The following is a 15,080-nucleotide window of genomic DNA, read 5'->3' as shown; positions in this document are numbered from 1 at the left end:
TATAATAACTTATATATATATATAATAATCAATTATTATCCAACAGCAATTATGATCAACCCAATTCAATACTAATGATCAAAGAGAAAAAAATAAATAAATACATTTCTAGGGTAGTTGTAACAAATCAATGAAAGAAAATAAAATCAAATTCACCCATTATTGAATAAAGAATGAGAATTTTTACCTTGAAAACAGAATCGAATGTGATGAATAGAGAAGTAAAAATTTAGGGATTCTTTGTTGAGAGTATTTGATAGAAAAAGGAGGTGACAAACAGGTTTTGAGAGCAAAGTTTAGCAGAAGAGATGATTAGGGCATATATATATTTCAAAAATTCTATTAGGTGTAGAATGGGATAAGAGTTATTATTGAACTAGGTTGTTCAGATTATAGATATATATATTTAATTTCAAAAATAATATATATATATATATATATATATCTAAAAATAAATAAGCAGACCATCCAATAAAATATATATGTTTTTTATAAATATATTAAATTATTGTTAGCTAATTAAAATAAAATAATAAATGTATATGGGTTTCCACATACTTCCCCCCTTAAAAAAAATTCGGTCCCCGAATTTGAATAGACAAAATTCTAACCTGAAGAATCAAATAAGTGATGATATTTAGCTCGTATTTCAGATTCTGCCTCCCATGTGGCCTCACTACTTGAGTGATTATGCCACAAGACTTTAATCAAAGCCACTTCCTTAGACCGGAGTTTCCTAATTTGTCGATCTAAAATCTTTACTGGTTGTTCCTCATATAACATATCATCCCTAAATTGCATGATTTGAGGTTGTAAAACATGAGATGGATCTGGTACATACTTCCCAAGCATAGAAATATGGAAACTGGATGTACATGTGCAAAACTAGGTGGAAAAGCTAAACGGTAAGCAACTGCTCCAATTCTCTCCAAAATTTCAAATGGACCAACAAAACGAGGGCTAAGCTTCCCTTTCTTCCCAAACCTCATGATTCCTTTCATAGGGGAAACTCTCAGAAATACATGATCACCAATCATAAATTCTACATCTTTACGCTTAGGGTCGGCATAACTTCTCTGTCGACTTTGAGCAGTCAAAAGTCGATCACGAATTAGTCGAACCTTTTCTTAAGTTAATTGTATCAACTCTGGTCTAGTAAGCCTTCTTTCTCCAACTTCATCCCAACAAACCGGTGACCTACACTTTCGACCATATAATGCCTCATATGGAGCCATCTCTATACTTGCCTGATAACTGTTATTATAAGCAAACTCCACTAAAGGCAAATGATGATCCCAACAGCCACCAAAATCCATAACGCATGCACGAAGCATGTCCTCTAATATCTGTATGGTCCTTTCTGACTGTCCATCCGTCTGAGGGTGAAAAGCAATACTAAAGTCTACTCATGTTCCTAAAGCTTCTTGGAATTTCTTCTAAAATCGAGAAGTAAACTGAGTACCATGATCAGAGACAATGGAAACTGGAACTCTATGAAGACTAACAATCTTGTTTATATACAACTGTGCAAGTTTAGCAAAGTCATATATAGTCTTCACAGGAAAGAAATGAGCAGATTTTATCAATCTGTCCACTATCACCCAGATTGCATTGTAACCACCTCGTGTACTAGGTAAACCCACAACAAAGTCCATGGCAATATGCTCCCACTTCCACTCGGGAATAGGCAATGTCTGAAGTAACCCAGATGGTCTCTGATGTTCTGCCTTAACCTGCTGACAAGTCAAACATTTAGCAACAAAGTCTGCAACATCCCTCTTCATGCCACCCCACCAATAATGCTCCCTTAAATTATGGTACATCTTAGTTGAACCTGGGTGTACTGTGTAAGCAGAATGGTGTGCCTCCTCCATGATTTCTCTTCTCAACTCATCAACATTGGGGACACAAAGTCTAGTGCCATAACAGAGAACTCCATCATCATTTAACATGAACCCTTGAGCTTGGCCTTGATGAATACTATCTATAATCACACATAGCTGAGAATCCCTCTTCTGAGCAGCCTTAATTCGATCAATTAAGATAGGCCTAACTCGAAAATGTGCTAAGAATGATCCAGCTATGATTTTAAACTCTACTCCCTGATCTAGCAACCCATGTAATTCACCAATCAGAGGCCTCATCTTGGTAGATATATGGGCTAAACTACCAGAAGACTTCTTACTTAGAGCATCAGCCACTACATTAGCTTTTCCAGGATGATACTATATGGTGCAATCATAATCCTTCAACAATTCTATCCATCTCCTTTGCCTAAGATTAAGATCACGTTGGTCAAATATGTATTTGAGACTTTTGTGGTAAGTGAAGATTTCACAAGTCTCACCACACAGATAGTGCCTCCAGATTTTCAAAGCAAAAATTACTGCAGCCATTTCCAAATCATGAGTTGGATAATTTTGCTCGTGCCTTTTCAACTGACGAGAAGCATATGCAATAACCCATCCATGTTGCATCAAAACACATCCTAAACCAATCCTAGAAGCATCACAATATACTACATAACCTCCTGATCCAGATGGAAGGGCTAACACTGGTGCTGTAGTTAAACGAGTCTTAAGCTCCTGAAAACTTTTTTCACAAGCCTCAGACCACTGAAATTTCACATTCTTCTGTGTTAACTTAGTTAAAGGTGTTGCAATACGAGAGAAGTCTTGAACAAACCGTCTATAATACCCTGCTAAACCCAAGAAACTACGAATCTCTAACACAGTTGTGGGTCTAGGCCAATGAAGCACTACCTCAACTTTCTTCTTATCAACGCACACCCCATCCTTAGATACTGTATGGCCTAGGAAAGCCACACTATCTAACCAAAACTCACATTTTGAGAACTTGGCATATAGCTTGTGTTCTCATAAGGTCTGAAGGACAATTCTCAAATGCTGCTCATGCTCTTCCTTACTCTTTGAGTACACTAGAATGTCATCGATGAACACTATAACAAATTGATCTAAGAAAGGCTTGAAAACTCTATTCATGAGATCCATAAAAGCGGCCGGAGCATTGGTAAGACCAAAAGACATTACAAGAAATTCATAGTGTCCATACCTAGTCCTAAAGGCCGTCTTGAGTATGTCTTCTTTCTTGACCCTCAATTGATGATACCCAGATCGAAGATCAATCTTGGAAAAATACATTGCACCTTGAAGTTGGTCAAACAGGTCATCTATGCGTGGAAGAGGATACTTATTATGCACAGTCACCTTATTCAATTGCCTATAATCAATTCACATTCTCAAAGACCCATCCTTCTTCCGTACAAATAACACAGGAGCACCCCATGGAGAAACACTAGGGCGAATAAACCCCTTGTCTAGTAGGTCCTATAGTTGCTCCTTCAACTCCTTAAGTTCTGCGGGTGCCATACGATAAGGTGGCATAGATATGGGCTCAGTTCCAGGAACTAAGTCTATACCAAACTCTACCTCTCGCTCTGGGGATAAACCTGATAAATCTTCTGGAAACACATCAGGAAACTCCTTAACCACTGCAACATTCTCCAAATCTACACGTTCTACCTGAACATCTCTAACATAAGCTAGATACCGCTTACACCTCTTTCGCAATAATCGTCTAGCACTCACTACTGAGATAAAATTACTAGAGGCTATACTATGATCTCCCTGAAATTGAAATTCTTCCTCTCCAGGAATTTTAAAGAGTACAACTTTATTATGACAATCCAATGAAACGTGATAAGTGGCTAATCAATCTATGCCTAAAATCACATCAAACTCAAATATATCTAAAGAAACAAGATCTGTAGCTAATTTTCTTTCTCCAATGTGAACTATACATCCCCTATACACCATATCAGTATCTATTGCATTCCTCATAGGTGTTGATACAGATAAAGGATATGTTGACACCATATTTTGGCCGATCATCAAAATCAATAAACTTTGAAACAGATCCCTAGAATCAATAAATTTCGAAACTAATCCCCACCACTAAGTCTCCTTATGCCAGCCAAGTACATTTCTGATCTTTCTTTAACCACCACACTTCCGATCTCTCCTCAGGGAATCGAATCAATACTAAGTCCCCATGTCATTTAAAGCCTTGCCGATCTCTCAAACCAATTGTCAAGTCCCCCGATTAATCAATTACATTCCTGATTTCTCTTGTTAGACGAAACTAAGCCCACACTAAATCTTCATTTTAAAAGTTTCGGAATAATCAAGTTAAGGTTCCAATCCGGTTTAATGAGAATCCCGATCTTAAGTGCTCAAGCCAAATTTCCAATTTTAGTCAAGTCCCGTTTAGCGTTGGTCCCCTGCCGATCTCATGCTTATTGTGTTTTCTGACCTCTTACACTTAGATTGAAAATCACTTTTAGTTATGGTTGTAAATGAGTGCTTAGACAATTCAGATACTTTCCGATCCCATCCATTCATTAAACAAAAGAGGCATTTCTTTTCATTTCATTTCAGAATTTATACAAGTCATTCGGTTGGAGGATCACCCCCAGCCTGATCTACATTCTGCTCACTCCCTCTCTCACCCTCAGCCTCCTCCTCGCTTTCTTCTTCGTCTTGGGGAGCCAAGTCTACCATCCAAGTGAAGTCCTCCTCGGGGTATCGCTTCCTGAGCTCGGCCAAGAGATCCCTATGGGCATTCACATAAGCGCCGGCTTCTCTTGTCACTATCTCTTCTTCCTTCGCTTTGAGTTCCTCAATGAGGTGAGCAATTTCATCGGCCCGGAGCGCCTGAACTTCTTCAAGGACACGAGTTCGCTCGGCCAGAACATGAGCTTGCTCGGCCAGCTTATCCTCGTAAAACTTCATTCGCCCCTCAATTTCAGATATGTAGTTCTGAGCGGATGAGAGTTGGGATCAGAGGGAAGCCACTTCATGACCCATCTTCTCGACCTCCATACCCAGGCAATGAGCCTTCTCCCGGACGATGTGCTGGTTCGCCAAGCACTCCACGTTTAAGCTCATAGATCGGGTCAGGATGTCATCAAGGTTGTCTGAGGACAGCCTGTCCCGATCCTCCCGAAGGCAGATAGAAGCCCCCAGGACCTTAGCCAAACCCGGATTCTCCCGAACAGTCCGGTTCTTCTCCAAAGAATGGATCAGCACTTGTGCACCACGGGAGAGAGTCCTTGGGGTAGGTTGAGAAGGACCCCCTTCCACACTTGAAACGACTGGAGGAGGTGGAGGCTGCTCTTCTTGACGAGGAGGAGACCGGACCACTTCTATGATCGGCGGTCCAGAAGGTCGAGACGAACCTTTTTGTATTTTCCCGGGTTCATGACCGGGCGTTTGAAGCAGCTCGGAATGCTTCATCTCCCGTACCTTCCTGGAGATCTCTCTCTTCCGCTTCTAGCTCTCCTTGGAGGCTTCGCCGCTTGCCATACCTGCACAAAAAAGAGGTTAGTGAGATCACTAAGGTCCAAAGATCTGAGATATAGAAAATACCGATGTCGAGGTCAGAGAGCTGAAGCCCGCGATCTTGGCCAGTGACCAGCTGCATAGTCCAATGTTGCAGCTCGGCCGTCACTGCATCCAAACAAGAGAACTTCTCTCTGGACTCCTGTTCCTTCAACTCCATCACCATTGCACCCTCTTCCCTATTTAGGGCAATGTGCTTCGTAAGCAAGGGACCCTGATGCAGCCAGTTCCGAGGGAAGCCCTCAAAACCATTCGAAATTTTGCTCCTTAGAATGAAGAAGCGATTCTTCCAATTCTTCAGGGAGGAAGGCAGGTCGGTAAAAAGCCCACAATGGGGTTTCGCCTGGAAGAACCAATACTCGTCGTCCTTTCGACGAGTTAGCCTATGCAGTTCAGCGAACACCTTAGCTGTAGGTCGGAGCCCCTTAGCTCGGCATAGGCCTCGGAAGGCTACTAAGATCCGCCACGAGTTCGGGTGAACTTGGGCGATGCACACTTGGTGATATTTTAAAACTTCCTTGAAGAAGTCGTCCAAAGGGAACCGTAGACCGGCCTTTAACTGTTCCTCATATACCATAATCATGTCATTCTCTTCAAAGAAGTGATCAGCTCGGTGATCGACGTGACACCGAATAAGTTCATAGGAATCAGGCCGAATGTTATACTCCTGGCTGAACGACTGCAGATCAATTTCTTGAAGGACAGATGGCAACTTGTCCATGGGAAGATTTTCCCTCCCTGAAGAAGGTACATGCCTTGATGAAGCTGCTTGCCCCAGAGCTAGAACAGAGACCCTAGGAGGTTCGGGTTGTGCGCTTGGCCCGACCACCTCTACTTCATCAGACGACCACGAGAACTGAATGGAAGGAGGGCTCATCGCTCTCTGACCCTCGGCGCCGCTCATTTTCAAAGGAAATAAAGAATTTAAACTAAAAAAAGGATCAAAACCCTTATCGGAGCTTGATCGGTGTCCGAAGAACTTGAGAAAACGAGAGAATTTTGAAGTTGTTCGTGAGAGACTGAAAATGACATAAGGGAGCAACTGGCTAACCCCACCCCTATTTATACTCATCCGAGCATTTAATGCTCACGATGTTCCAGGCAACGCATCGGTTAGCGGGACTCGCCAGCTGTTCTGACACGTCTCACGAATATTCCAAAAATTCCATAAGGAGAGACCGGTTAGTTAGGGATCGGCTAATTAAGGCGAATGTTTGGAAGTAAGGATCAGTTAAGGGTTGTTCAGTTAGGAACCAGATCGGATAAACACATCAGAGATCAAAAAATAATCAATACAATAATAATAAAATGACAGTTGTCAAAATAAATTTTATTTCCGAAAAGATCTGATTATATCATTTGGGCGATCTCTAGAGATTGGATTACATTAAAGGTCTAACTACATCATTTGGGCGATTTCTAGAGATCGGATTACATTAACAATCTGATTACATCATAAGAGCGATCTTTGGAGATCGGTGGAACATCCCATCTAAAAGGCCTATGTCAAAGCCTAGTCTCGTGGCTGAGTCAAAAGATGTGTTTGACCAGGAGACCGGCTGTTGACATGTGATAGATGTACAGCTTAGATGGGGGGACTATGACTCTCATGAGAATGAGAGAGGTCGTCATCAAAGTTACCGCTCGAAGTCGAGCCGCTGTCGAAACACCCAGTGTGGTGAGGAGCCAGATGAATGCCAAGGAGCAGTCACCAGTGTTAAAGGGAATATTAGCAGTCTTCTCGCCCGAAATCAGTTCGTCGATTGTACCGATTGAACGATTTGAGATCGACACAATCAAAGTCCTCAATCCAGGTCGGTAAGTTAGTCCGACTCTCTTACTGTCATCAAATTAGGTTATCATAATTCTCTGATCACCGGGATCGTAAATTTTCAGTCGGCGGATAAAAAGGACGATCGGGAAAAGATCAAAAGCCACCATCATGGCCGGGATTACTGCCGGATCAATTAGAACAAGACGTGTGAGAAGGAAGAGGAGAAAATCAAATACAGAGGGCTTCCCGGTTGAAGGTATATATATAGGAAAATCCGAGCATTTATTGCTAAGCAGAAAACGAAGCGGTCGCTTCGGGAATTGAGGGAAATTAATGCTTTGACTCAACTGAATCGGATGAAAGGACTGGAATAGGAGAGATCGGAAAAGAAAAGTCCGGTATGAGAGATCGGAAAAGCAGCATGTTAAAAAGACCGAAAAGGAGGAGAGAGCGAAAAACAAAGAGAATAAGACGCCTACCGCTGTCGTCATAATCAGAGCCGAGGTAGTTAAAGCGTTGCAGGTGAAATCTCAACCGCACGCCCCAGAATCGCCCGCATTACTGACAGGTGCCAGAATATGTCATGACAGCGCTGTACCTTCCAATCTCCACCGTTGATCCGACTTGTAAGGACGAGCCCGGGGCCCTTGGATCGAAGAAGAAGACGACAAGACCAGCGCCTTTCACTCCTAGCCCTCGGATCGCCCCGGACAAGAGAATTTGAGACCGTCAGATTAGAAGAGGAAAAGGACAAATATTCTGAAGGGGATGTCGGCCGTCTGTTTTGATTCTCTTTAATTCATGAGCCTCAGATCATGTTCTTTGAAATCCTGACCCTCCATCTCCCTCAAAATAGATCCTGACCCTTCAGGGGAAGCACCCGGTTCCTATAAATACCTGCATGAAAAACTGTTCAAGGAACGAAAAAAAAGGCGGTGACTGTAGTGGAAGAACTCTGAAACTTAATTCAGTTCGTTACTCTGCTATTTTTTCAACTTTCATAAGAAAAACTTTTGAAACCAGTTTTCTAGAGTGTTTTCTTGCAAAGGGATTCTTGAATACTGAAACTCTCTATTTTCAGTTCGTTCATTATCCTGTGGTGCTCTCATTTTCAGCTTTTTGTTTTCTTTATTTCACTCCCATTGTTCAGGCTCAACCTCATTTAAACTCGGTCATTATTTCGACCCGATGGCATTTTAGCAAAGCATCTTTCGTTTCAAGGTGAACCTTAACCTTCCGGTTATCAATCTGCAGTCCTATTACGTTTTGGTCATTCCATACTTAGTTTAGTAGATTCGGCTCCCTACAGGTGAGTGCTCATATTGCCATTTCATTAATTGCTCATTCTTATTTTACGTATTTCCTTTGTTCTTTTACGTACGTAGTTTTCTCTAAGTTTATATTGCGCTAAAGAATCCGAAGAAGGTTACTCTTGGGTTTACTTCTTTGTTGATCAGTCCGTCCTGTTTGTTAATCTTTGTTATTTCTGAATGTAAGTCTTCTAGTCTCGAGTAGTGTATAAAAGGTCGGGTATAATGTAGGTAATGGTATCTTAAGGGTCTCTTTAAAAATAATGAAAGGTCTGAGTAATAAGTCAGGAAAATAGTTAGGCCGAATCACTGGAATAACACAAAAGACAATCGGGTAAAACGTCACAAAGCGAAATAAAACTAAATCTTAGCTAAATGAATAGAACAGATCGAGTATCAAAAAGGTATTGGCTAGGCGACCACTTAGGAGGTCGGTAAAATTCAGTTCAGTATCCCCTGTCTATTCACAAGGTACCAAGGAGTTAAAAGAAGTCTTATTCCGATCTCTGGCACCCATGAATATCAGAACCCTTAGTCTTAAGCTCTCATAATGTGTAGCTATAATCAAACTTCAATCGGTCGGAAAAGTCCTTATCCGACCCCCATTAAAATATAAGAGATCGGAGAAGAGTTCTTATCCGATTCTCACCTAAAATTTTAACAAATAATTTAAAAGAGGTCGAAGGAGAGTTCTTATCCGATCCTCAAGCTTAAAAATTTTAATAAATATTAAAAAGAGATCGGAGGAGAGTTCTTATCCGATTCTCACCTAAAATTTTAACAAATAATTTAAAAGAGGTCGGAGGAGAGTTCTTATCCGATCCTCAAGCTTAAAATTTTAATAAATATCAAAAAGAGATCGGAGGAGAGTTCTTATCCGATTCTCACTTAAAAATTCTAAAAGAGATCGGAGGAGAGTTCTTATCCGATTCTCAAATTGAATTCTAATAAAATAGCCCTTCAAACAAAACTAACATACAACAGTAACTCACTAAGGTTGTCTCATTTACTTATGTATCTGGGTAATCCGAATTAGTGAAAAATCAAATACTCCTTTTGTCAAAAGGATTAACATTTCCATTCAAGCCCTCCTAACTACCAATTCTAATTTATAAAGAACGCGAAGTTAAATCTGCTTACCCTTATTGAGGGACGAGGTGGGGTGCCTAACACCTTCCCCACCCATTTACGGACCCCGAACCTAGAATCTCTATTTTGAAGTGGTTTCATTTTAATTTATTTTCACAAATGGTTTTCTTTAATTTCCCTCAAAATTAAAGTAGCGACTCCTCACTCTTTCCCACTTCGGTGAGTGTTCGTTCAGGCGACCGCAAAACACCTTGCGACAGCTTTGGCGACTCCACTAGGGACATTTAAAACTTAACCTTGGTCTAGAGGTCCAAAAGTAGATTTAATTTTGCGATCAAATCATAGTTAGGTGGGCTCACTCCGCAAAAATTCTACACGTTAATTATTGTTATTCCTGCTAACCATTTTGTTTGTCTTGCTTGTTTTACTTTCTACAGCGCTTTTCATTTAAAAGAAAAAAAAGGAAAAATAAAATCCCCCTGAATTGGGAAGAGGTAAAGGTGTCCCTTCACACACTGAACACTCACACGATATCCTCACACACTTCAGCCCTATACCCAGGCTTTCTTACCCTTTTAGGAAAGTAGGAGGGAGTCATGTAGCGGTACCCGTGGGTTTTACCCCGTTAGTATCCGTGAAGGCTTCTGCTCAAATTAAAACTCGTCCTATTCACTGTGATACCCGTGGAATTTTCCCGACAGTATCATGGGGGATAGAATGGGGCTCTACTGTTTACAGTAGGGGCAATTTGGGAACCTGTGGCTTTTAGAAAATTAGACCTTGAGCTAAACTATCACGATAGTTGGAAGCCGTAGCAAGCTACCCTGTAAGATAGAACTACCTAATTAGGTAGCACCCAGTCGGTACTAGGATTCTCCTTATTTTAGGACAAAAGGGGCATACTTACTCTTACCCTATTCTTCTTGTGTTCTCTTTAGTTCTTATTTTGAGGGTAATCTTGGATCATACTGTTTAGAAAACCTACACACTTTCCTACTTTGATAAATGTGTAGGTGTCACTCTGTCAACAGTATAATTCAAGATCACCTGAATTATCACGCTAACAAGTTTTTCCTGCAGGCATCACCAAAATAAGGTCTGTAAAAGGATAAGCATCATTTTAACATGGCATCCTCGAGTCAGTCGGCAGAAGAAGTTCTTAAATCAGGACCGAATGCTAAACCATGGCCCAAAAATTGTTCAGTGCCCCTACAAAGAGACACCAGCTCATTTCCTCTATTGGACCTAAGCAAGATTGAAGTCAGAATGAACAGTCTCGAAGGTCTGGTCAATGGTTGGAAGTCATTCCCCGATCAGGTCAAAGCACAATTTGAGAAGAAATATGGGAGGATTGCAACCTTGATGCAAGTTAAAGTTCAAGTCCCAGCACTAAAGGCCATGTTGCCAGTTTGGAACCCTAAGTTTGGGGTGTTCTCTTTCAACGACATCGATACTGCTCCCACTATGGAAGACTATCAAGCATTGCTAGAAGTCCCTTATGCGGCGCAGAATTGGATTTATCTACACCTCGAGCATAGGCAGACCTAGAAACGGTTCGTACATATGCTGGGGATTCCACCAGAAGAAGCAAAGGCAAGGGAAATTATCAAAGGAAACACGCATGGATGGTATTGGACTTATCTCAAGAAGGGGTTAGATCAATGCATCCAAGATGGACAGTGGGATCGAGCTTCATTGATATTCGCTTTAGCAGTCTACGGCCTGATCTTGTTCCCTGGACCTTCCGGAATCATAACCTGTGGTGTTGTAGAAATGTTTTGGGCAGTGGAGAAACAGAAGGTCAATCCAGTACCGGCAATTCTTGCCGAGACTTTCTTAACCCTTACTTACTACAGACAATAAGGCAAGGGGTCCATTAAGTGTTGTTCTCAATTATTGCATCTCTGGATTATCAGTCATATGTGTCCTGTGGAGACGAAGGGACTAACTTGGTACCTTGACCAGCCTTTCATCGAGAAAATGACCCGATTAGTAATCAGTCCGAAGAATGAACAGCAGTGGCAAGAACAGATTTTGAGCTTCAATAGCCATGACTACTGTTGGAGGAAACTATGGACGTCGAGTCAATCCATTTTGATTAGCACGGGAGGTAATCAATCGGTATCCCTAATCGGAGTGACTGGATACACGAGTTACACTCCGGCGTTAGTAATGAGACAGTTTGGCTCAACATAATCCAGAATCAACATTGAAGAATACCACCAAGGTCATTTCTACCATGAGCTCAAGGAAGAAGAAGGGTTGAAAATAGCTCGCAAATCTTGGGAAAACATCACTCTGACAGAGAGGTCGCCTAAAGGTCCAAGTGCCACGGGCGATTATCTTAAATGGAGGGCTAACAGGGACCAAGAACGCTTAACTGCAGATTCAACAATTTTCGAAGACAGCGACCCTCGCCGAAACGTTTTATCAGAAGAAGCTAGTAATCATTTGGCCGATTCCCTGCAAAAGGCAAACACCGAAAACTCGCAACTGTAAGAACAAATAAAACAGTTGGAGGATCAACAGCAGAACCTTAAAAGAAAAGTAAGAAGACTCAGGGAAGAGGCAAGGGCCGAGAAGATGGGCTTCGAAAAGTAAGAGGCACGGTGGGAAAATGAAAAAGGCTCTCTCCAAGCTGTGGTAAAAGAAGTAAAAGTACTGAATAGTAAGCTTAAGGAAAAAATGAAATACCAAGAGATACTCGTAGAGGAGTACAAACAAGAAAACAAAAAGAAGAAGCTCAAATTGAAGGAACAGGCACTGCTCATCAACGATATTCTAAAAGAATGTGCTAAGGAAAGGAAGGAAAAAGAAAGACAAGCCGCTCTCTATCAAGAGCCGAAAGAAAATGTTGACCAGCTGGAGAAAACGATAGCTCAGGGAAAACAAGAACTCCTACCTGAATCCGAGTATGCTCTGAAAATGTTCAACCCTGCCAGACAAGAAGAAAGGTTATATGAGTATCTCAGAAAATGTCATCTCATTATAAAGAACCTCCCTGAGCCTAGACCGATGTAAAGAATGTTGTGTACAAATAATTCAGTTAATAGAATGATTTTTGGGCCATTGTTCAGCAAAATTGTGAATGAATAGTATAACTCCCATAGGAACCCCCTCGCTAGGGTTATGCGAAAAATTGGATGTGCCATATGGACAGGTATCATAGATGCGCATTCAATCCAGTCATTCACAGTCAGACTATCGAACAATGCCATGATAAAATTGATACAATTATCCTTCTACAAACTCCATTTTGGCTCCCGAATGCCACTGTATCCTTTGTCCGAACCAAGACCTTTAGTTTTTTACGAAATTCAAAATTTATTAAAAGTTTTTTTACTTCCCTACAGAAAATCAACATTGCTTCAAACAAAGCAAGTCTGACCAAGCACACGGTTCAACCTAAGCGAGTGTACTTAACAAGATTCCGAACAAAGAAGATAATGGAAGATCAGGAACAAGTACAGAACCTACAAGGGCAAGTGTCCGAGCTGAAAGATCAGGTCTCAGAACTTATGAGACTAATGAGGGAGATGTCCCAGAATAAACCTGCTTCAGAACCAAACTTACCACTACCTCCTCCACCACCTACAACAAATGATCCGCACCAAGCTTCAACTTCTTTTACCTTTCAGTCACCTATCCTGGACCCGACAATTACTGTCAATCCGGCTACCATAAATAATGACCCACCTTTCTCCTACTATCCAGCTGTTTTTAATCCCGAACCATACCCTTCAGTCCTAGCCCCTCCAGTCCACTCCACCCCTCATCTCCCAACTGGGGGAGTATTTCATGCAATAGGAGAAAATAAGACCAGGGAAAATGAGAAGCTGTCTGCTCTTGAGGAAAGATTGAGAGCAATAGAGGGGCTGAACATGTATGGTTCAGTCGACGTGGTGTCACTGAGACTAGTGTCGGACGTAGTGGTGCCGCCTAAGTTCAAGGTCCCGGACTTTAACAAATACACCGGGAACTCAGACCCCCGCATTCACTTGGCAACCTACATTGCCAAAATGTCTGCCTTAACAGAAGATGACAGACTTCTCGTCCATTTCTTTCACGAGAGTCTCTCCGGCGCAGCCCTGAGATGGTGTATACAATTAGACAGGAGCAAGCTGCGTTCCTGGAAGGATTTAGCTGATGCCTTTTTGAAGTAGTATAAATTTAACTGCGATGTGGACCCCACAAGGAGAGACCTCCAAAACCTGGTACAGAGGGACAGAGAAAGTTTCAAGGAATATGCCTAAAGATGGAGAGAGAAGGCTGCAGAATTATATCCTCCAGTGACCGACAATGAACTATGTTCTCTGTTCATCGAGACATTGAAGGCTCCTTACTTCAATTTGATGATTGGAAACACTTCCAACAGCTTCTCAGATATTATCCAAGCTGGCAAGAGGATAGAAGCTAATTTAAGGATGGGGCGACTGCAGGAGTTGACTGAGAATCCTGCGAAGAAGACTGCCAGTTTTGGCAAGAAAAAGGAAGAGGATGTGCATTCCATCACCCGGCAGAATAATTATTCTCCATTACCTCAAAATAACTATCGGCCATATCCTCCCCCTCATGGCCAAACAGTTGCAAACATTCCACCTCCTTTCCCAAATTATCCACACCCGCACCCACAATACCTACCACCTACAAATTACCAACCCAGACCTCCTCCTCCACCTACCCAACCCAGACCACCTCAAAATAACCCCAGACCACCAAGAAACCCCGATTCACCCCTTCCCCTCCCGCTCAGTGAAATATACCGATACCTCGTCGGTATAAACCAAATAGTACCGGTTCCCCTTGACCCAATTCAGCCACCATACCCCAGGTGGTATGATGCTACTGCCCGTTGTGAATACCATGGAGGGGCACAAGGGCATTCAACTGATAACTGCGGGGCACTCAGAGGGAGAGTGCACGCTTTAATTCGGAACGGGTGGTTGAAGATTGAGGGAAATGGTTCCCTCCCCAATGTTACCTCAAACCCATTGCCCAACCATAATGCGGGCAACGGTGTAAATATCACAGAGTCTGACGGAGAGAGGTCGACACTAGAGGTAGACGAGCTGATTCCTCACTTTGAGGAAATTTTTGCCATGGCGATGAGGGAAGGTTACCTTTGCCCTCAGGTATCAGAATCAGTAAAGGGTACGGGATGTCCTTACCATGGGGGGGCAGCTGATCATGAGCTGCGAGACTGTGAGGGATTCCGACAAGAGGTCCAGAACTTGCTGTCCTTAAAATTTTAAGATGCCAAAGGAGGTCGAAAGTGGAAGGCGAAGTAAATACCGCCAGGTTTGGCCAGAATACCTCAACCCCCAATCCTAAACTAACTTTCTCTGCTCCTAATGCCCCAGTACCACCACCGCCAGTAATAGTCATCCGAACCCCGCCTTAGCTCCCTGTCACCAATACTCATGTTGTGCCTTGGAACTACAATTTCCAAGTCTTTACTCAAGAGGCATCCAGCAGTACTTCAACTCC

This window comes from Hevea brasiliensis, chromosome 14, assembly GCF_030052815.1.
Source record: "Hevea brasiliensis isolate MT/VB/25A 57/8 chromosome 14, ASM3005281v1, whole genome shotgun sequence".
In the NCBI taxonomy this organism is placed as follows: Eukaryota; Viridiplantae; Streptophyta; class Magnoliopsida; order Malpighiales; family Euphorbiaceae; genus Hevea; species Hevea brasiliensis.
Note: the sequence above shows the minus strand (reverse complement) of the source record.